The following is a 24,172-nucleotide window of genomic DNA, read 5'->3' on the forward strand; positions in this document are numbered from 1 at the left end:
AGCAGCTCTGGCCATAGTGCCACATCCTCTCCCCCACTGAACACCATACTGCCCCACTGAGAAAAACTCAGACTGCCTTCAACTACAACCCAATTGTTGCCAGCTATAAACACCTGGATGCGGCTCAATTTAAATTACGCACTGGGCAAGAGCAATATGTGGCGTACAAGTAAAAAGTGACAGCATCCTGGAAAAAGCAAACAATCATAGGGAATGCAAAATTTTGCAAACCATGTGAAATGTAAGTAGGAACAACATGGTTACCTTAACGCGTTTACACTCACTGTTCAAAAATCAGTGAGAGCTTTTGCCTAAAAGGTAAAGGACATGACAGGGCCCTGAATGGACCCATTTCAATGGCCATTGCTTATATCCTTACAAAACGTAAGAGGTATGGTAAAAAAAGACAACATCCCTAGATACAGAGCAGCAGTACAAATTTTGTTTTCCAATCCACACATTGCTGTACCTCCAGGATTGGTGCACTAGTTCCAAGCCCAGGGAAAACAAAGCCAAGACAACAAAAATAGCGCTTCACTGGCAAACTCTGTAAAAGTGGCGCTAATGTGTTTGGGTGTGAATAAAATCAATCTGGACAGTTTGCTACCACTCTGTCTTACTTTATTTAGTTATTTATTTTTCATATTTTTAAACTTTTATTCCCGATGCTGCATTTTGGAATTAAATGTCAGAAAAATACGACATTGATTTCCAGCAAAAGTGATTTTCTTTTTTGGAACCATTTCACAGGGAAGCAAATAAAAGAAAGGAGAGGAGACAGTGCGCACTGCGCACAGGCACCTCCTCCTCCTAAAAGGTTAGGTTGCTCTGCGCACACCGGCCCTGTTGGTTTCACCCCATGTGAGGGTGTCACCCGGTGCGGTCCGCACCCCCCGCACCCCCATAGTGACGCCGCTGCCATGACTTGTGGTGCACTGAGGTAGGGGCAGCAGATCTGAAATCATACACCAAAGATTCTATCATAAAGGGTCCATGAATTGTGGTGCACTGGGGTAGGGGCATCAGAAGCATTCAGCGTGTGCACAGCCAGCGCTGATGCATGGTGCGGGCCGGCCGCACTGGGAGCAGTGTCTCTTGCCTACTGGACTGCGTCACCTGCAATCGCGACTTAATCTGAATTGTGAGCCCTGCTGTCCAAAGTGTAGATCGAAAGCAGTAGTCAGCTCAGACATCAAGGAATGCTTTTTGTCACTTCCTCCTGACAAAATCGGAGGACATAGAGTACAGTTCACTCTACAAATAATAAATCAAAACTGAATTTGAAATATGAGCTCTGCTGTCCGCAGTGTAGACTGCCATTCAGTGTTCATTTGGACTTACAAGATGAATTTGGTCATTGTAGTTAAGCTATAACTGATATAAAAGAAGTTCTTGAAGCAAGGATACTAAAGGGATATTGTGTAGGTTTCAGGGATGCTGTAGTTAGTTGCCTACTGGACTCTTGCGATGATGCATGGTCGGGGTGGGCCGCATTGGCAGCAATGTCTTTTGTCTAATGAATTCTGCCTTAATAAGGCCACGTGGAGTTGACTTGTGGTGCACTGAGTTAGTGGTCCCTCTGGCACTCAGCGTGCACGCAGCCTGTGATGATGCGTGGTCTGGACGGGCCACAATGGGAGCAATGTGTCATGCCTACTGGACTGCATCATCTGCAATCGCCACTCCATCTGAATTGTGATCCCTACTGTCCGCTGAGTAGATCAAAGGCAGTAGTCTGTACAGACATAAGTCTGCGGTGCTGTGCCGCTGTGTTCACAGGGGGCTTGTGTCGAGGAGACCCGCGCTCCTGGCGGCAGCCACGTGGCAGGGTGAGGGCCGCTGCTCTGGCAGGCGAGTTGGTCTTCACACAAGTGAACCACGCCCAGAGTCCTGGCCTATTTATTCACACTTCTACGCTGGAGTGGCGTATGTTGGACCAGCCCACTGCGCTTCCGCTTACAGGGGACAACGATACAGGTACATGACCGAGATCTTCCCCACTGCCTGAGGTAACATAGTTGCGTCCACTGTCCACAACATTACAAGCACCAGCAGTATATGTACACAGGGAGAGTTTTGTGCTCTGCATAGTGAGGTCTGTCCAGCACATCACCGCTACACTTGGTATTGTGGGCATTATTATTGGTGGGTGATTTGCGTCCTTCACACATGTTTGGTTGCCACATCTCACAACATTCAGCTATTGCGTGGCTGAGGGGCATGTCGTATTTGGAAGGTCCACTGTCCTGTTGAGCGATGCCGCGGTGGTAGTATGGGGGGTGGTCCGGGGGGAGGTCCTGTGGGTGGTGGCAGTGGGTTTTGTGGCCTTCTTGGGTAGAATGTCGAAGGTCCAGGATATATGTTGCAGAGTTTCGTCCAGGGTAATCTAAAGTCGCAAGGACTGGGTTCCCATACTTATACAAAGTTTGGGGGTTGGACATAATCTAGGGACCCACCTATGGGAGGGTTTGGAAAGAGGGGTGGTTACACCCATTTCCTTTGTTCAGTTTCAAGCCAGAGCAGGGGCAGGTAGCCCCTGCAACCGGTTTGAACTGGACTATGCACAGGGACACCAAGTGTGCCCCCAGTGCAGGACTTCAAAGCACCAGAGAGTGCTCCCGCCCAGCCCCAATGCACATCTGCCTGTCTGGGGAGGTAGTTACACCTCCCTGGGACAGAAAACCTATTGTCCAGGCCTCCCCTGACGGAGTTTCAGTCAGCAGCAGGAGGTCAGACCCGTGTCTGTGGCAGTGGCATCCATTTTGTGATGACAGGGCTTTAGAAAGTCTTTACCGGGTAGACCAGTGTGAACATGTCTCTCCCTCTAGAAGGGTGGAATGCTACCCCCGCCGCCAGAACTGGTGGGGGGTTAGTATTTCAAAGCATTTGACACCAAACACGACATGTTTCCGTGCAGCCAGTCCAAAGTTAGCATTTACCGCGAGGTTATAATGCACTTAAGAGTATATGGTCAGGCTGCACCCCAAACAGCATCAGAGGAGGTACTCCGAACGCTGCAGAGGGGCTCTGCTCATGCAGGGGCACCCTCTCACATAAAAACCAAGCACTCTGCCTTCAGGATTGTTAAGGCCTGCCATAGGAGTGACTTATAGGTTTTATATGTGTGTGCAATGGTATTGATATAGGTAGCCTATACCACTGTAAGGGGTGCAAGCACCACCTTCCCCAGGCTGCAGTAGCAGACCTGTGGTGTCATTTTGGTGTGCTACCCAGGGGTGGCATAATACATGCTTCAGCCCCTGGTAGGCCTCTGAGGTACCTATGCCCTAGGTACATAGTATACCATATACTAGAGGCTTATAAGGCACTCCAGAATCCAATTATAAATGTACCTAATGTACATGGAAACCATTTTAGAGAGGAAGCAGCTTGGCTGGGGTCCTGATTAGCAGGGCCACAGCCAGACTAAGGTCGAAAAACAGTGACACACCAGCAAAAAGTGGGGGTACCCAAGTGAAGCACATCCTACTCTCCTACACTATTCATACAAATAGGAACATATACTGACTCTCTTATACAATCACTGACACAAGCACACACTCATTTATACAGACACTCTCACAATTACTCACTATCACATAGAGTCATTTATATACTCCAACACTCACATATACTGCCTTTCACATATGTAGTTACTCACACATATACCAGTGAGATATACATTCACTCTCCAACACAGTGATACACGCACACACTCACCGAAACAGCTATTTCCACATGCACTATTGAACCCATACACCTAGTAAATTAGCCACTCACACATGTTGGCAGAAGGTTACACACTGCCCACCCATCTACACACACAAACACTGAGCCACCCATACTAATACTTATGCTACCAATAAGTGAGCCATATAGACAGTCATGTACCTAATCATCAACCCATGCAGCAGCTTATAAAACAAGCGAGAGACTGATTGATACAGACATTCCCCCAGTTTAATCACTAGCCCATGCATTCAGTAAGAGACATTTAATCACTAACTTATACAGTCAGTCCCACACCTATTAAATCCTCCACCCAGACACTTATACACCAACTCATTCTTCAATATACCTTGGCATTAACATATATAAAATATATTTAAAGTTTACAAAAACACACATTCACTGGATGATGTCATCAGTGATGTCATCAGTGATGTCATTTGAGATGTCCTCAGTGATGTCATCGGTGATGTAATATGTGACGTCATCAGCAGTGCATTGCAGAGTACCAGTTATAGTTAGCTCTACTAACTATACCGGTCGAATTTCTATGGTTTTGTACGAGTGAAATGTGCAACTAACTAGAACGTCCCTGAAACCTATGATTTTTCAGTGAATTTCTAAGGTTTTTTTAATGCTAATTTGTAACTATAACGTCCCTGAAACCTATGCTTTTTTCAGTAAATAAATATATATATATATATATATATTATCTACTGGCGGTCGCCAGTAGATAGTTATAGTTAGGACCGTGTTTCCATAGGAAATCCGCAACATTCTATTTGGAATAACTTTGGCGCCGATTGACGAATCCTCGCGAAATTTTCAAAATAGGTGGGGCGCTCCGCTCCGCTCCTTCCCTGAAAGTCTCGGGGGGATTCATCAAGCGGGGGCTGAGAAAACGGGGGGTCCCAAAACCCATTTTCCCCATGCATTTTTCCATAGGACCTTTAGTCCAAGCTACAGCCCGAACGGCTGAACAGAATTACTTGAAATTTGGCAGAGAGGTAGTCCTCAGTTCAGGGATGTGCCTTTTGCAGGTCTTGTGTAAATCTGTTCATTAGTTCCTGAGAAAATTGCAGTTAAAAGCATATATATATCTATGAGTGCGCACCGTGCGCGTATGGTAAGAATACCGTACGCGCACGGTGACGTGCGCGAGCGCAATTCTGATTGGTTGTTAGATGTCAGTAAACATTCGAATCGGTCGAAATCAGGAAGTCTCGGCCGCCATTTTGTCTCTCGCAGTCTGAGGCAATGAAAAACAAAGGTACGCGCACGGTGAAAAAACTTTTTAAAAAAACAAAAAAAACATAACTTAGCATTTAAAAAAACATACAAATTCACTGAAAAAACCATAGGTTTCACACACGTTATAGTTAGGAATTAGCATTTAAAAAACCTTGCAAATTCACTTAAAAAACCATAGGTTTCACACATGTTATAGTTAGCTGGACATTTCACTCGTGAAAAACCATTGAAATTCCCCCGTTATAGTTAGTGCAGGCAACTATAACTCACGCGACCGCAATCCTCTGCTGATGACGTCAGATATTACATCACTGATGACATATGTGTCTTTCTGAAAAAAAAAATATTTGTAATATATGTATAGCTAAAAATTAATGGAAGAAGACATGGGTAAATAAGTGTCTAAATACAGTGATGTAATATCTGACGTCATCAGCAGAGGATTGCGGTCGCGTGAGTTATAGTTGCCTGCACTAACTATAACGGGGGAATTTCAATGGTTTTTCACGAGTGAAATGTCCAGCTAACAATAACATATGTGAAACCTATGGTTTTTTAAGTGAATATATATATATATATATATTTTTTTTTTTTAAAGAAAGCGATTTTACGTATATAATTTTTATTTTTTATTTACCACACCAAGTACCATCTTGGTCAGTAAATGAAACATTTTTAAAAACCACACCCCTGCCAACCAGTAGGCAGGTGCATGCATAGTGATACATGTGTGCGCATGTTTCATCATGAGCTTACCGAATAACTCGTGCCAGTGGTATCATGTTTCCTGCGTGCTTTACTCAAATTGTGCCACGACGCATTTTTTTTTTATTGGACTGATGTTGGATAGCATTGACAAAAAGCACTGACTAGGCCATTATGCCCAGTGGCGGCCGGTATGGTAAGCGGGTTGCGGGGTGTGTGCGGGCGCTTGAGTCGTGGGGGGGAAATGGTACGCAATGTTAAAGAAAAACAATAATAAAATAAATACTTACCTTGCCGCACCGGGTCCCGCATCTCTGCTCCTGCTCTCCTCGTCGGACTGAGGCACAGGAAGCACAGCCAGGTTCCCCTGACCAATCGCAACGCTGCAACGCAGTGTTGTGATTGGTTTTGAGCCTCCTGGTCTGACGCTCAGCCAGGGAATGGGGGCCGGGGCTTGTTCTCCATACAGGCTGTAGTGCACCCTGCATGGAGAATGAGGAAAGTGAGCAAACCACCCCTCCCCTGCCCTGCTCCGAGAGCAGAGCAGCCCCGCCCACCTGCCTGCTTGCAAAGCAGCAGGAACATAAAATGATAATATCTCAAAGTTGTCATTTTATGTTTCCTTAACTTTGCAGTGCACTGCTTAAAAGCAGTGGAGCGAGGCTCCTCCGCCATAGCGGATGAGCCGCCCCTGATTATGCCACAAAGGCAACACATATTGGTTTTGCCAGTGCTTCTTTTTGTTGTAAAATCAGTGTGAACAGCACCAAGCGGCTTGCCAAAGGTCGCTGCTTCTTTCTGCCACTCAAGTAGATCTTCTACTTGAGCTGCAGGTTTCTCAATGTGAGCCATAGCGACCTGCTGTGACCGCCCGCATTGAGAAATCTCACCGGGAGGCTGGCTAATGCTTGATTATCTCACTCGCGCTCGCCAACTTAACTTTGGCAAGTAGCTCACATAACAAAACTCTGCCACGTGGCAGTTGGCAGAGTGGGCAAAGCACTGCAAACTCCACTGGTGGAACAGGGTTTACTGCCCACCCCTACATTAATTTGTGTTGGGACCAGCTGGAGCTGTAATAGAAAGACTTCCCTCACCGTTGTGTAGGTTGCTGCTTTGAACATAAACAATGCAGAGGTAAAAGTGTGTGCACATGACAAAAGAGTCTAGGACACCGCAGCCTAGGTGGATTCAGCTGATCAATGGCTTAGGGCCTGATTTAATTCCTGGTGGAACGACTCTTTGTTACATTAGTAAATTACTCCATTGCCTTGGTGGAGGGACTGCCCCCAGTTTGTAAATGACCACCAAAGTGGCGATCATTTATAATGCACTGCCACGTACCACCATTACGGCAGTTTCTGTCAATGTATTTTGCTGTTTGCCTGCATCAATCAGTTTTCTTTTTTCTTTTCAAAAAGAAAATCCTGAAACCGGATTTTCTTTTTGAAAATAAAAATGCAATGCTCCTCTCGCCATGGGAGTCCTCTACCATGGCGGGGAGGGAGCATTTATCAGCTTTCCCTGCCCCTTACCGTCCGGGTTTTCCTTGTGATGACGGGCAGCGAAAACTGACCTGTAATTCTGCACATCTAAATTAGGTGGGTGAAATTACATGTCAGTCTCGGATGGCCCTTATTTTGTCGGGTTGTCAGAGGGGATTAATCACGGGGGAGACGGAGTAGTGCCCGCCATTATTAATCCTATCCTCTGCCTGCATATACATTTGGTGGGCAGCCACGTTCTTGGAGGTAAGGATACTCGGTCTCCATTGTGATGAAGTATCCTTACGGCCAAAAATTAAATCTGGCCCTTCGTGAAGTGGCCATGTGTCTGTGGGTGCAATGACAAAACTCAGTGTGATGAATGACAGTTACAATCAACCAATGGCTGATAAAGGTGGCCAGATTATTAGAATGACATTGGGGAGGGCAAACCTTCTGCCTGTCCCTGTATAGAACATACAAGTTCTGTTTCTGGCCAAAACTTAAGTTACAACCATTAAGCACAAACAATACTATGAATTCACATGGGGATAAGAAACATTTTCTAAGGGATACCCAACCTTTCAGCAAATACAACAGAAAAAAAATTTTTTTTTTCTTTACTTACGGTTAATGCTTTCAGCCTTGTGATGCTGGTAGAGTAGATTTTAAGGAACAGTCATATATAAAAATATCATCTATATTGTACTGAGCTGCATATTTTGTACTTTCATTAGCACAGATACAAGGCCCCTGCTCAGTCAGCCCAGTCGATAGCCATTTATTTCTAAGAAATATTTCGCTTGCTGATAAATCTCACAAGATAAATCCAAGCATTCCCAAATATAAATGTAAACAATAGTTGTACAGAATAACATCCTCTGGCAGTGAAGCTAAGAAGCCTTGTTGATTAGTAAAAGGGCAGAGAGAGGCCGTACTGTGTGCATCAGGGTGTGAGGGAGCAGGAAGGGCCTACAGACTCTGCTGCACTGGTACTGGCAGTGCCAACAGGCACCATGTCTGAGGCCAGAGATGGGCCAGGAGGGAGCGCCCAGCAGGGAAACATGTCACTGGACTGCAGCATGTTTGTGGGGCCAAGAGCACACATGTAATCATCATTCAAGAAACAGAAGTACAGGGGCACAAAGAAAACATTTGCTACAGTTTGTTCTTATAAAGGGTTGCTTGATAAAGAGAAGGTGAATGTGGTCATTCTGCATGGCCCCTTGATACCAATTTGGATGGAAAAGGTATTAGAAGGGAAGCAGTAACAGGGCATGCGGTATTACCACATAAACAATTATCACCTATGTTCCCATGGTCGAATAGGCCAGGTCACACCTGGGGAAACCAGACTCGGAAACTGTCTGGATTTGCTGAGTGGCAACCGGAAGTCTGTACAGAAACAGTGGCTACCAACGTTATTCCTCATGCCATAGGACATAGCTTGCCAGACAAGAGTAATTTCTTGATCCAACATTGTCACTGAGAAAAGGAGGAAGGTGGTATCTACTATGGCCCGGGTAGATAAGTCAAAACAGCTGTTTGTGGCTCCAGGCAGTACCCACAGAGCTCGCTTATACCTTGATGCCATCAGAGGCCTGGCACGGCAGTGTCAGAAGAGATCCGCCTCTCCGCAGCAGGAACCAGTTTATTGCAGGCTTCGGTCATTGTTTGACATGTAATGAGGCACGTATTCCGCATTAAAACAGTTCTCGTTATAGGACATTGGTGATGTGTACACAAATCCTTATACTTGACGTCATGACTGCGTGATAGTGCCCAAAGGCAGAGTTGCACATTTACCTAGCACAACGCATGAGCTTCACCGCCGCCACAGATCAAGCGGCGCCGTATAAAGGGGCTCGGTCCTTTCTAGACGATAAAGATCACTTCCTGCTTTGGCCGTCCAAAATGTCCGTCCAGGTACGTATTTCAAACCTATGTTCATAAAAATTGAACCAGTGTCTCTATGTAACGTGGCCAGGACAGCTCAGCCATATTATGCAGCTGCCGTGTCACCAGGTGCTGAACCAGGTGCAGTGACAGCCGGTGCAGGTAAGAACGGTGAGGGGGTGGGGGGCGGGAGTCGATAGGCGACAAGGAGGGAAAATAAAATAGAAAACCACTTACCTTGCGGCGAGCGCAAGATAAGTGTTTTTTTTTTGTGTGTTTTTTTTTTAAGGCGCTTCGAGCACTGCAATAATGCCACCTTGGCAAGAATAGGCGACTGATACCGAAGCGGGATTGTTCAACGGTTGAAATGCTGCTAAACCAGTGCATGTGGCCTGGAGCACCTGGCAGACGGCTTAGACACGTCGGCGCCTGACTGTCACGCACGAGTCTGCAACCCTGGGTGAACTCAGTGAGGGGGCATATTATGGCGCACATGAAGTGCTCGAGTTCCCATGAGCTCTGCGTACCGAGGGCAGGGGTAGGGTGCAGGCAGGACAGCCCCGGCTGCTTTGTACCTTTCTGCTGGCCGGAGCCCCTCAGAGAGTAGACAATGAGCATTTTGGCTGGGCCTGGAGCCCGTGAGGAAATGGGCTGGGAATGTGCGGCCTGCAAAAGCAGCACTTCCCCGCCTAATTAAAGGCCGAGGGAGGAGGCCCTGGACATCTTCACTTCTCTCAGGGCTTCAATGGGACAGGAATGTGAAGACACTGGGCGGGGAAGCCGATCACTGAGAGGGGGACAGAGGGTGTATGGAAGGGGCCGAGGTGGCGGGGGGCGGGGGAGAGAGACAGCAGCTGAGGGACATTGTTCCAACCCAGCAGCAGCAGCACCAGGCAGGAAACAAGCATTGGCATAGCCAATAGGTCTCGCTTTTGGGACCTTATAAGTATTTAGTGATCCAGCACAATATCCTTGGTGCAACAACATCAACTGTTGCATGGCTAAACACTTATAAGGTCCCAAAGGCGAGACCTATTGGCTATGCCAATGCTTGTTATGCAAAGGCATGATGTTTAAAGCACGCTGTACCTGACTAAATCACAATTGTAACCGTGTTTTTGTGACACTGTCCGGGACCTTTTTTGTTGTGTTTGACAATGGTTCAGTCCCCGTCATAACACTCAAGTTAGCCCGCTCATTCTTGTACGCCTTTGTTGCTCCTGTAAAAGCAACTGTGAATGTTTATAAAAGCTGAAGTTTGAGTTTCAGATTCCAGCGGAAAAATACGATTACACATGGTGTCCGGGACAGAAAAATTTAGGAGCTGAGCTGAATCGCTTCCATCTTTTTACAGTTGCCTTTACAGAAGCTCAAGGACACAGTAATGTGACTGCAACAACCAGTGGTGACCGCGGGTACCAGCAGGACCTTGGAGTGAAATTAAAACTGTTAAGGCTGCTCACATTTGGAGTTTACAGAAGGAAAAGGAAATACAGAAATATGCGCCCAAGACCATGCGGTGTCTTGCGGCGCTTTCAAGCAACATATAGCATAGGAAGTGGGGAGCGGTAAGCAGCTAGGACGGTGCGGCAAGCAACATCATGTATTCTTATGGAGTGCTATAAAATGCAAATATTGGAAAAGAACTAAAGAAATTGTCTAGCCAGTTACAGTTTGGGGAGCCGTGGGGAAATGAACACATCGGGTATCCTCTAGTGTTGGGATCTGAGAATCAAACTGCAGTTTTTCTAAACACTTACAGTTGCTTTTACGGGGGCACACTATTACACATGGTGTCAGGGTCACAATAATATAGGAGTCTAGCTGAATAGTTTCCATATTTTACAGTTGCCTTTACATAAGCTCAAGGAGCAACACAAACGTGCCCAAGAAAACAAGGGGCAGCCGTGGTTGCCAGCAGGACTTTGGAGTAAAAGTACATTTGTTGAGGCTGCTCACATTATGATTAACGATAGCACAAGGAAACATGGGAATATGTCTGCAGCACTTTCAAACAACAGCATGTGGGAGGCTGAGGATGGGAGGGACATAGTGGCAAGCAACTACAGGTTATGCATCTTAATCTCAAAGGTAGCCTTACACTTAGGAAGCCTCAATGCTCACATAAACTTGCCAATGACAATGAGAGAGGGCTGAGCGTGTAAAGCCTTCCCTATGGGCTGCTGTAAAATTGGCGGCCATATCAGCAGGGAAGACTAAGTGGCATAAACAAAGTTAGATACTCACTTTGAGCTGGGCACAACATGGCACCTCCGTAGTTAGCCTGAAATAGGAAGCTGGGAAACCAATGCTGCACAGACAATGCTGAGAGATTCTCCACAAAACACAGCAAAGTCCGGGGCTAGTTCCATTCAGCAGTGGTCTTGGCGAGATATTCCACTGTCCCCACACCCCCACGGAGCATACATGAGGACAGCAGACTGTAAACACTAACAGACAACATGCACTCACTTTGTTAAACGCGCAATGTGAGACAAGTCTTAAAGCGGCCGCGAGACGCACTCTGTGGTGGTGCACACGCTTGCGAGAAGCAGGCCGAAGTGGATGCCTGCTTGTGCCCCAGGGGGACTCCTGAGTGCGAGTGGTGCACGCGCACTTGCGAGATCGCGGGCTGTAAGGGTGCCTGTCTCTTCTGCCAGAGTTTTGAAAGCTGAAGGAAAGGGAACCAACTGTGAGCCAGACACTGTTCTCAAAAACTCTTCAGCGCCAGGAAGCCTGGGTTAAAGAGCAAATACGATAGACTCAGGAGCACTGCCCTTTAAAGCCCAGCTCCTCTGCATACAGAGCCCCTACAGTGCCAAAGCTACAGCTACACTCTCTTAGTAAATATGCCAAAAATATAATAAAATAAAGAGTAAAAAAAAAAAACAGTAAAAAGTAACATTTCGACGTGACACGGAAATGTAGAAAGATCACTTGTAAAATAAACACATACTAATGCACACTTCAGGAATAAATAAATTAGTTTACCCATCCAACTTAATTTAGTTCCACCCTGTTGAAGAGAGTCAATCTCGTGAGTGCGCTATGGATGTGACTGAAAGCAGATGGTCTGGGATCAAAGTTCACACAGAACATAAAGGGGCGGGGTAGGAACATGATTACTATTGATTCTGATGTTGAAGACTACCATTGCGCCCCTTCTTGGTTTGAGCAATGAAAGGTAAGAAGGGATGGGGGCTCGAGTCCGGCACTTTCACTCTGGGTGCTATGCGTGTTTCCCCGACACAAAAAAAGAAACCCATCCTCTGTTTATTTCCACAGCTGTTTCAGTCAATGGAGGGGGCAGGAACAAAGGCAACATGAACAATGGGCAGCGTTTGGAGCAGAGCTCCGAAGACAAGCAGCAGGAAGTGAAGCAAATGAGCCGCGGCAAAAGAAAACAAGCTGGCATGCTGCTGGTTTAATAATTTAGATTTTCAATAAAGAAATGGTTTGGCGAGTCTCGCTATAAGTAAAACAAGACAAGCCCGGCGGAGCGTGGCGCGCGCGCTTGACGGGGGCGGGGGAGCGCATTCCAGGCGGGTGAACGGACCCTTTGAAGTACAATGCCAAACAGATTGCATGGCGGCACGATGCACGTGATTGTGCGCGTGCTCGCCATGCAATCCGCTTTTGGGAGCACTTTTGGGAGCCCCTTACTAGAGTCTCGCTGGGCGATCGCTTACGCGATAGCCAGGCGAGACCTAAAAAGATATTTGCAATGCATTTAACTGCAAGACCACAGTTCTCTTTTGATCTTACTTGTCTTTTCCATAAAGAAGGAGGCAAAATCCTCACTGTTTGGCTGTGGATTATATTCTGTAGGGGAAGGTTGGGTTGTCCATTGGATTCTAGCTTGACAAGTTCAAACATTTTTGGGGGACGATTTCTAGCTTTATCTAATTGATTTCTAAAGAATTTCGCTTTCAAACTTCTAATATATTTGTTGTAATGATCTCAGGTGTTTACGGTGTTTGAGGGACGGTGAGAATCTCCATGATAGTTCAGTTAGTCTCGCGTACGTCTTTCTGCATTTAGGCTGCCATTGAACCATGGTTTGGATTCCTTGGTGGACATTTTGTTTCAGCTGTAAGGGTCATCATTGTTCATGTCGTCTTCATTGGTACATCAGCCAAGGTCCCAATGGCATTCACCACCTTCTTCTAAGAGTTTCGCTGTCCCTGGGATGACTGACACACCTTTATGAAGTGGGTAATTTTTCCACATCCTGAGCGTTTCTTTCCCCTGGCTGGGTATTCACCTACATGTGGAAACAGTCTACCACAACAGTTTCTGGTGTCCTTCTCCCTTTGGCGTGGTGTCTGATCTGGTGATCTGGTACATGGGCTCACTCTCAATGGGCTTATAGAGGGCTGCTTCCATGTGTGAGGCCCTTGCCTTTGAGTGTTCCTTCCACTGTCTGAGGGTTAGGATATCCTGTGTCGACTTGCCTGGCTGTTGCATTTGTTCTCGTAATTTGGCTGACGCACAATCCTGCATAAATTGCACCTGGATGTTCTCTGTTTCATCATGTAGGGTGTACATACTGGTGAACTCCTTCAATCGGGCGTAGAAGGCATCCGAATAGTGGCCCAGCCTTGTTGAGCTTGGAGCAGGAAGAAACACTCATAGTCTGATCTGACCATGGGTTCAAAATGATTGTTGATGACTGTTACGATTATGTTGTATGTGAAGGGTGGGTCCTTTTTCTGCTAGGTTGGGTGATTGTTTGCATATTTCCTCTCCTGACAGGTGTAAGAGTAATAGGTGCGTCACTTTTTACTTTAAAGCTGGTTGCTGCAAAGTAGGTATTGAGCCTCTCAATCCATAGTTCCCACTTTGGTGCATGTGCCAATGGTGGTCCTTGACAAAAAACTTCTGTTCATTGACTGGAATGGAGGCCATGGTACATGCATGTCAGGTACTCTGCTCTTGCCCTTTGTTGTGGAATAGGACAGCTCACTTCTTACCGCAGATCATGCACAGGTGCCTAGAGGTGGGGATTTATTCACCACTCTCGCTATCTGCTTTATGTGGTGCTGTGCTGTACATGCCCCTCTCACCTAGGCAGAGACTCCTGCTGGCAGTGAACTGTGTGGGGTATTCGGCATGGGCTTGAATGTCTTGGATCTCTCTGCACTTGTGCCCTTTCATTTCATATCTCTATATGCAATTGCTCCACTTTTATTCCACATACCACCATCCAAAGGTGAAAGGCTGCTACTCCACCACATGCCTCCCTGTGGATGGCGGGTGCATGTCTTCGTCTCCATGGGGTGTTAGAAGGAGGCAGCTGCCACACCCTTGAGCATGATGTAGCGGACAGGCAAGAGCTAGGCACCATCCACAGCCAACTACGCTCATGCTGTTCTTGCAGCCGCTGAGGTGCCATGTGCTTCTGGATGCAGCCAGCTACTTCTGCGGCGCTTGTCAGACATTGTAGCCTAACTGGTGGTTCAGGCTTGGGTTGCGGGCTGTCCCCCGGACCTTGTTGCCATTTACGTGGTGTATGCGAAAAGTGGAGACAAGCACGATCAGGACACACAGTGCCCATAAATAACTTACTTAGTCCTGTAGCATGAGGGTACTATTTATTATGGACAAACATGTCATCAGGACTCATAGATCCCCACAGTGGACGTGCATCTGCCCCAGGTCAGGTCTTGGGCATGGGCGAGATGGGCCCATGCCCAGGCGCCAATATTCTGAGGGGTGCAGCAGGAAGCTGCCTGACTAAATATTATGCAAACAGCAGCTCGTCCATCCCACTTTGTCGTCAATCAGGTCCTGTTAAAGAAAATGTAATCAGCCCTTAATGTATCTCAAAGTAATTGTTAGCACCCCATCAACCCCCTGCCCTCCTCCGGCTTTCGTCGCACCTCTTGGCATCACACCGCAACAATCCCCATCTCCCACACCAAGCACCACATTTTCTTTCGGCCCAGGGCTCTGTCCTGATCAATACGATTTAGTGGTGTGTCATAAGTAGTAATACAGCATTGCGCATGCACAACACTACAAAGGGTGGGCAATTAATTGGCAAGCAATATTATATGTTTAATGAGGCTGTATGTATGTAAGGCTTTAGCCAGGGTTTGTAGTTTATTGTGATACGCACCTGCCTCATTAAATGAACCCTTTTCACATATTACATGCCCGATAGGGAATTAAAAGCCAATTTTCTTCAAGCTCGCTCGTGTATGTTCAAATGTTGGCGTGTATGTACTTTTGCAAATGTTTAGTATAGACACAGAATGAGACGTGTATGAATGCAAAGAAGAATACACAGAACTGGAAATTTCAGCATAACGCAAAATTCCCGGCTCACTGGCTTTCCAGGTATTGGCAAGTTGTTCTCAATGTGTCATACAAGGCGCTAAAGGTTACACGCAGTCGCTGGTACACTGCAAACATGTGTCACACGCAGCCATACATATAAAACTTGGAAGCTGTGCACTTCTCCTTGTGGAGCATCACAGGCAGCGTTAAGATCAGAGTGTGGAGGCGCAACAGAACGTCTGCAGCTATACAAAAAGCACTGTCTCCCTTACAGAGGGTAACCTCCGAACACGGTGCTAGTCTGCACAGTGAAAGGGTACCAGGACCGCTGAACAGTGCCCCAGGACCAGTCAGACTAGAGCGCCCACCTCGGAGGCACAACCAAGAAACATGGCGAGCAGCAGAGCCTGGGAGTGATCTGCACATGCGTGGGCGCATGCCCCATGCCTTGTGAGGAAACACGCTTACGGAGGTCTGAAAAAATAGATGTAAGTATACTAGCAGTGGTGAGCGTGTGCAGCCTGAGACGCTGAAGGAGTTGCTTGAGGCACACGGGACAGCCAGGGGAGACCTGGGGACACCCCGTACAGGCGGAAGAGCGAGAGCCAGCACCAGCCCCACTGACTCACCGCCGGGCTCCTACACCTCTGGGCGGTGCGTGAGTCCTGCACCCCAGCTGGTGCGGCTTCTGGACTCCCAGCTGCTTCACCGCTTCTGTTCCCCGAGCCGAACCGAGGCTGGTTGCTGCTCCCACAGGAAGATGAAAGGATTCGTTGGCAGCTTGGGTAAGATGCCTATCTCTGCTCCTGCGCGGTGCTTTGTTAGTGGTGCTGCCAGCCTCTGCAGTGTGAGCAATGTGAGCTTCAGCCCCACAGTAATCACTACTGACATATGCACCGACCGCAATGGTTGCGGGGAATCCCCCCTATTCCGCCCCTGGAGTTTAGCTGCCTGGCGAACTTGTGGTGCTCTTCACCCACTTGTGGTTGGGTTTGGCTACTGAGCCTCAGGGGTTGCCGCAGCAGCAGTGACAGCAGCACCGGCAGGGCATGGCAGCTGTAAGGGTGGCAGGCGTGGGCAGCAGCAGGGCTCGGGTAGCGCCTCGACAATCACAGCAGCAGAGCAGTTAGAACCAGTATAAGGACCTCGCTGCAGCCAGAGCATGGGGATTTCTTGTCTTTATAGAGCCATATGTTGAAACACATGGCCCCATAAAGATAAGAAACCTTTTGCGACGAACGCAAAGCAGGCGAGGCCGTCCAAACGGGATGGCCGAAAAAGCCGAACAAAAACGTCAAAAGGAGCTCTTTTCCAATGGCTGGCCACCTTTTAGCATAAACGGTGACGCCGGCCAATGGAAAAGAGTGGCAGGGCTTAATGCCCTTCACAGAAAATACCCAAAGTCATTAAATCTCGCAGCGAGACTGCACATGTGTGCAGCCAACGCCAGGCGAGACCTAAAAAGAACACGGGGTGGAAGGGTGGTATGTCGAGCTGTAGCCTGTAGATAGTAAGTTGACTTAAGAGTGGTTTGCTGGTAGACAGGCTTATGAGAGGTCAAATTTAGAGCACCACAGCAGCTTAAAAGCGGAAGCGGAAACCTTTGGCAGGAAACCTGCCCCTTGGCCTGTATTTTATCACTGTGGCGGATGTTTGTACGTCACTCTGGGCCTGTAAAATAATGTGCCTGTTGCAGAGCACAATCTGTAACATGTAGGAGGGTCAGATATTTGAATTTTATTTAGCTAGCTCAGTGGGTTACTGCTTCTGTTGCAGGCATTCTTGAGGCACTTGGAGGCCTCAAGTTACAGTCCTGGGATCAAAGCTCATAGAGAGAGTTATGAACCGACACAGGGGAGCTGAATGGGGGGTTGATGAACTGTGGGTGCTTTAGCAACAGTGTAACAGTATAGTTCCTTCTTTCCTCATTGGTACAAATAATATTAGTTTTTAACTGAGAGATGGGAAAATCCTAAATGCTGCCTCATCTAGCTTTATTGTTCCTGTTTTTACCAGCAAAGTGCTACCCGCCTCTTTAACTATAAATGCGTTTTTAGAACAAATCGCTCTAGGATCGCCCCCTTCCCGCCCACTATAGGGACTACCAATGCAGGAGGCTCGAAATCCCATACAATCTGCTTCAAAAGAGGAGTAGCGGTCTCAGCTGGACTCTGGCCTCCCAGTCCACCTTTAGAAGCCTTCATGCTGGGATAGGTGCTGCATGAAAGATGAAGTGTGCATCCTTCGCGAGGCTAAAGGATAACATGATATTACTTTATTCAAAACCCACTCAAGAAGAAACCTAGAGTGAAGGAAGATGAAACAGGACCAGCCTCACTTACAAATATACTAGGATTAGGGTTTCTAGTTAAAAAACAAAACACTGATGCGAATATTTGCTTTTCAGTAGAACCAGAAAACACATCATCTCAGTTTGTTGTCACCCAAGGTCATAGAGTCTATAGAATGCATATTAGTTACTCTGTAGGGTTTTTCGCGAAGACCAGAGAGAAGGAAAAGGCCCAGATGACATAGGAATGATAAATACATTTACTAGTACATTCCTTTCTTTTTATTTGACACTAAGAACAGCACAGCGTTGCATCAACTTGCAATACAAGAGCATAGAATATCCCACAGCGCATATCACATGTTCTAAGTAGGAAATCCTTTTATAGCCAATCTGTGCCGCTTGGCTAAAGGAAACAGCAGCAGGACGGTGTGTTAAATGCCGCTCTCATTAACCTTTTATCTGCTGGAATCTAATCTGAGTGAGTTGTAAATTTATCTTCATATGCACATCTGTGAGATGGAGTGTAAGTTACCTGCTGGGAAGAGGCGTTTGAGTGCTGGAACACAAGATACACTGGAGGTGATGAAAATAATGAAAAGAGATATCAAACCACAAGTTCAAGAAATGGAGAGAAGGAAGATGTGAGAAGCAGCAAAGGTGAAAAGAAGAATCAACACTAGGAACAATTATGGAAAACTCTGTCCCAGGGAATATTTAATGCAAAAAGAACAATTGATGGACAGAATACAGAAGAATGTCATACATTCACCCCAGTACATAGATCTGGGCCTAAATCCATCGTTTTTTTGCTCACCATGCCATTCCAGTTTGGACCCAGCCATATGCAAATCAGTCTTGACTCTGTGCCTCATGGGAACAGTCCAGCCCGAACTGCCAGGCCACGTTCTCCCTGGACTGGAAACAAGCATCCTAGGACCGGTTTCGGGCTTTCAGCCCTCATCAGCCAGGATAGCTTGACTCCAGGGGCATGTAGAGCACAGGACGCACGTCTGGGCATACCCGTCCCACTCGGGGTGACAAATACAAAAAGAACAATTGATGGACAGACTGCAGAACAATGTCATACATTCACCCCAGTACAGAGATCTGGGCCTAAATCCATCGTTTTTTGGTCACCATGCCATTCTAGTTTGGACCCAGCCATATGCAAATCAGTCTTGACCCTGCACCTAATGGGAACAGTCCAGCCCGAACTGCCAGGCCAGGTCTGCCCACCTGGTATGCCCAGACGTGGATCCCTTGTTCACTGTGCCGCTGGATTCAAGATAGCCTGGCTGAAGAAGGGTGACATACCCTGACACCGGTCCCAGGATGCTTGTTTCCGGTCCAGGAATGACCTGACCTGGCAGTTCGGTTTGGACTGTTCCCATGGGGAACAGGGTCAAGACTGATTTGCATATGGCTGTATCCAAACTGGGGTGGTGTAGTGGGCAAAAGAATGATGGATTTAACCCAGACCTTTTGACTGGGGGAGAATGTTTGCATTGTCAGCATTCCGTCCATCATTTGTTTGCTGTAACACTTTTCGCCCTAAGTGGGATGGGTATGCCCAGACGTGGGTTCCTTGTTCACTGTGCTGCTGGATTCAAGCTAGCCTGGCTGAAGAAGGGTGACATACCCTGAAACCGGTCCCAGGAGGCTTGTTTCCAGTCCAGGGAGGGCCTGGCCTGGCAGTTCGGTCTGGACTGTTCCGATGGGGCACAGGGTCAAGACTGATTTGCGTATGGCTGTATCCAAACTGGGGTGGTGTAGTGGGCAAAAGAACGATGGATTTAACCCAGATCTTTTGACTGGGGGAGAATGTTTGCATTGTCAGCATTCCGTCCATCATTTGTTTGCTGTAACACTTTTCTCCCTAAGTGGGATGGGTATGCCCAGACGTGGGTCCATTGCTCACTGTGCCGCTGGATTCAAGCTAGCCTGGCTGAAGAAGGGTGACATACCCTGAAACTGGTCCCAGGATGATTGCTTCCGGTCCAGGGAGGACCTGGCCTGGCAGTTCAGTCTGGACTGTTCCCATGGGGCACAGGGTCAAGACTGATTCGCATATGGCTGGGTCCAAACTGGCGTGGCGTAGTGGGCAAAAGAACGATGGATTTAACCCAGATCTTTTGACTGGGGAAGAACGTTTGCATTGTCAGCATTCCGTCCATCATTTGTTTGCAGTAACACTTTTCGCCCTAAGCGGGATGGGTATGCCCAGACGTGGGTTCCTTGTTCACTGTGCTGCTGGATTCAAGCTAGCCTGGCTGAAGAAGGGTGACATACCCTGAAACCGGTCCCAGGAGGCTTGTTTCCAGTCCAGGGAGGGCCTGGCCTGGCAGTTCGGTCTGGACTGTTCCAATGGGACATAGAGTCAAGACTGATTCGCATATGGCTGGGTCCAAACTGGGGTGACATAGTTGGTAAAAGAACGATGGATTTAACCCAGATCTTTTGGCTGGGGGAGAATGTTAGCATTGTCAGCATTCCGTCCATCATTTGTTTGCTGTAAAACCAGTGAATATTTAAAGCACAAAAATGTGAACACTGATGAACGCTGATTTTCACAATTTTTAAAACACTGAAAATAAAAAAAAACAGTAAGAAACAGAGAGAGAGCGACAAGTGGAGAAGACAGACATGCATTGAAAAAGATGTGAGGTAGACAATGGCATAATAGAGAAATCGGAAATTGTGAGAGGTGGTGGGTACAGAGAGATGCAGAGATAGGTGAAAGAGATAAAGAGAAAAGGGCAAGGTAGAAGAAGTGGAGTGAAGGAAGTGATGGAGCATGATTATTTAAGAATGATCTTGCTTGATTAAATTTCTGCTCATTTGGTGTGAGACTAATATCTACTTATAAAATATGACTAACAGATTGTTTCGTGAATATGTGAAAGGTTAAAACTGCATCGTAAAAGCATGCAGAAGTGTCACAAACTGGTTTGAGATGAATTCATTGATGATAAGAGAGAGAAACCTAGTAATGTGCTGAATTATTAATGTGAAAAGTATTAACTCAAATGTAGTTTAGCAAAATATGATTATGAAAACGTTAAAGTAAAATTATTTCTTTTTAAAAGTTTCCTTGACACGTAAATCTAAGAGAAAAGTGTTTGCTCATATTTTAATTAATCGTAATCAGATTATGCTTACATGTCTAATGAAATGATGCTTCATATATGATTTCTTATGCACTTTTATTTCTCTAAATGTTTTCAATATTAGTGTGTGTTTATTCATTCAAAAATGATGATTTAGTAGTTTTCTATGTAGGCCTCAAAAATTAGAAATGTATTTAGATCTTGTTATTTCCTTCGAATGGACTAGAAATGCTGACCTGATTGCATTGTAGCTATGAGTATTATCGCTAAAGTTTCTTTCCTACAGTTTGAATAGTGAATATTTTCTCTGTATCTAAATAACTGTATTGACCTTGTTCCAGGCTCAGAGGAGAGCGTGTTGAGCGGACATGACAAGTTGCAAATGTATGTCCTATTTCCAAAGGGAAGTGATATTGAACATTCTTAGAAACAGTGAAAACTGAACAAAGACATTAAGTACGGGTTCCGGACGATTTGGGTTAGAAAAACGATCACACCATGGTGGCAGCATGAATTTTTGACCAATAGAAATCATGAAAACTGTGAGAAAGTTATTTTGTGGGGATGCACGAAGGTATAATTACCCCGTGGGAAAAGAACGGTGTGGCTTGCTGACTAATTTTCCTGGCATATCCTGAGCCTGACAGGCTGCAGTTTGAACTCTGACTTTCCCTGAACTGAACCTTCGTGATTATTTCTGCACTTTACCGGCTGGTGAAGTTGAGACTCTGGCTATTGTACGCTGTACTCTAGTATTCTATAGGGCTCATCTATTGTCCTGATTCTGAAAAATCTACAACCATTTCTTGGTTTGTATGATTTCCGAATTGCATTTTGTATTTTGTAATGTATTATCTCACTCTGCTCTCTCTTTCTCACCCTCACACAAGATGTTATTGATGATGTCTTTGCTCTAAGCTGTGATGTATTGTGATTTACCTGTATTACAAAAAGAATTACTGCTATTAAAGGATTCTAATGTATTTTTGTGCTTTGACCATTCATATTGAAGTTTAGATGAAGGTATTTGATGACTATTTCATGTGTCTGTTTTACTTTATTGTTTATATTATTGATTTTGTGAAAGTATTATTATTGCTTGCTACTTCTTTATTCCAGGTCCTAATGAAGGAGTGGTTTTCTGTCTCTAATTATCTAAGTCCCTATTAGCTCGTTGTCCCTATTAGCTCTTGCAAAGATTTGTTTGAGGATCTTATAATTGTAACTTATTGAAGAGTTTCTATGGGCCAAACTCTGTCTGATTGCGAATAGTTTGCTGAGGATTTAGTTTATTATATGGTAGGTAGCACAGTACTTGGATTACAAGAAAAAAAATATTTACACACGCTTCCGCTGGATCAGTTTTCTGGTAGCGTAATCGGATGGTTATTTTGACTAGAAATACTAGGTAATGAAGAGACAGAATTAAAAGACATTGACTGACTATTGAAATTCGTACCTTTGTGTTTCATGTTGTGGTCCGTCGTTGACCTTAATGGAAGTAAATGGGTCCATCGTTGACCTAAGATCCCAGGATAAAGTCTAAGGGCGGTCTTAGTGTGGCATACACTAAGCGTGGTTTTGTCTGCTGTGGATGTAGTACTGTGCATTGCCAATGCTAGCATAGGGAAACTTGAAGTGTGAACAGTGGAGATTCTTGGGGTTTCTTTAAAATATCGCATATGAAGGGACCTCGAAGAGTTTTCATTTAAGTGAGGGTGAAATCGCGCTGGTCGAGATTTTGTTGGAAGCGATAGGAAATCTCAGATTGTATGGTTCTATAATTTTCTTTTAGTTAAAGCAGACAAAAAAGTTATTTGTTTTTGTTAAAGACTTGGTAAAGACAGCGCCGATTTTGTAAAGGGAAGGTAAGTCGCAGGAGTTGAACTGATGTCGCAGGTGCTGCTCTGGTATTGGTCGGTTGGTGAGAAATCGTCACAGGTGTCATGCTGGTATTGGTTGGTTGATGTGAAGCAGCGCTGGTATTGGTCAGCATGATTGGATTTGATTGGTGGCAGAGAATCATAACACAGAAAAGAAATTGTTAAAGATTGTTTTTATATAAAGGTTTGACTTTAGTGTAAGAAAAATAATGATGTTTTTAAAATTGTTGAAAACCTTGTTTCGTAAAGATGAGCAATACCAATTAGAGAAGGAATTCCAGTGGCTCCAGAAGGAACCCCTGCTTCATTTATGTTATTAGAGAGAGGATATCACATGTGTACGTGGTTGGAAAACTGGATGAAATATACTGAGTGAGATGGTTGTTTAGCATTTCCAGAATATGGGACTTTTAATACTAGAATTTTAGAAAATTTAAGAAAGCAAATGAATAGCTTGAGGCAAAATCCTAGACCTATACAGTATGAAGCTCTGGAACAGTGGGAACATGAGGAATGTAAATGACAAAGAGAAGAGCATCAGACTAGGTACCAGAATACTGTGAGTCGATGTGCTAAAGCGAAATTGGATGCAAAACAGAAAATGTGGACAAAAGATATAGCTGAGAGAGAACGGATGTTTCCAGATATGATAGCTGAGACCAGTGAAGGAGAGAAAAGGAAAGAGAAAAATAAGTATGTTGAGGGATTTAAGTAAAAAATACTGAGTTACTTGTTGAGGGAAGTGAGGGTAAAGATGAGGATTTCCTGAATGAGTTATTATTGAACAGACCTCCACCTAATCATGAAGAACAGAATGATGTGGAGTCAAGACCTTTTGGGTACAAACTAGGGGGCATATTATCAAGGTGGCGCTATGAAATTATCGCCGCTTTTGCGTCCGTTTCCGGGTGAAAAGCGGCCATAGTTTCATCCCCTTATCAGCAAAGACACGCTATTGTGTGTTTTGCTGACTTAGCGCCCGTTTCCAGCACGCCTAACTTTGCATCGCTAATGAGATGCAAAGTAGGCGTGGCTGTGAAACCAACCAGGAAAAATATCACAAACTCAGCTTCGCGATATTAACAAGGAAGGGTAGCGATTTTTTAAATCGCGTTAAGTATGCCTTAACGCAGGAATTTAACGTCTGTTAAATTCCTGACTAGGGCATACTTAACATGGGGGGTGGATTCTGTGGCTAAGACCACAGGCCCTATCATCTAGGATATCGCCATTTTCCACCATGGAAAACTGCGATATCCATACTATCTCTGGAATTTTTATCGCCTTGGCGATGCGCGTTGTTAATAACGCGCTAACCGGGTGATAAATTCCAGAGATAGCTGGCGATAAATATGCAAGCGTCAAGCGCGCTTTGCGATATTTATCGCCGCCCCTTGTTAATATGCCCCTATGTGCCCCAATAAGGCATGAAATTTCGGCACATCAGAATACATCATTAGTACAGAATCTGACTCCAAATAGAGAAGGGTTGCAGGAAATAATGACAGCAATTAATCCAGATGCATTATCGGTCCCAGTAAC

The 24,172-nt window shown here is 45.7% G+C and overlaps 1 long non-coding RNA gene across 1 annotated transcript in view; it reads right to left on the reverse strand.

The window, feature by feature from the left end:
* Window positions 1-11,558, reverse strand: part of LOC146812982 (uncharacterized) — a 132,465-nt gene extending 120,907 nt beyond the window's left edge. The window contains exon 1 of the long non-coding RNA XR_014965998.1: window positions 11,313-11,558. This is a non-coding gene — a long non-coding RNA (uncharacterized LOC146812982). The remainder of the gene's footprint in view (window positions 1-11,312) is intronic.
* Window positions 11,559-24,172: the final 12,614 nt, after the last annotated feature.

Source organism: Triturus cristatus, chromosome 7, assembly GCF_964204655.1.
Source record: "Triturus cristatus chromosome 7, aTriCri1.1, whole genome shotgun sequence".
Classification (NCBI taxonomy): Eukaryota; Metazoa; Chordata; class Amphibia; order Caudata; family Salamandridae; genus Triturus; species Triturus cristatus.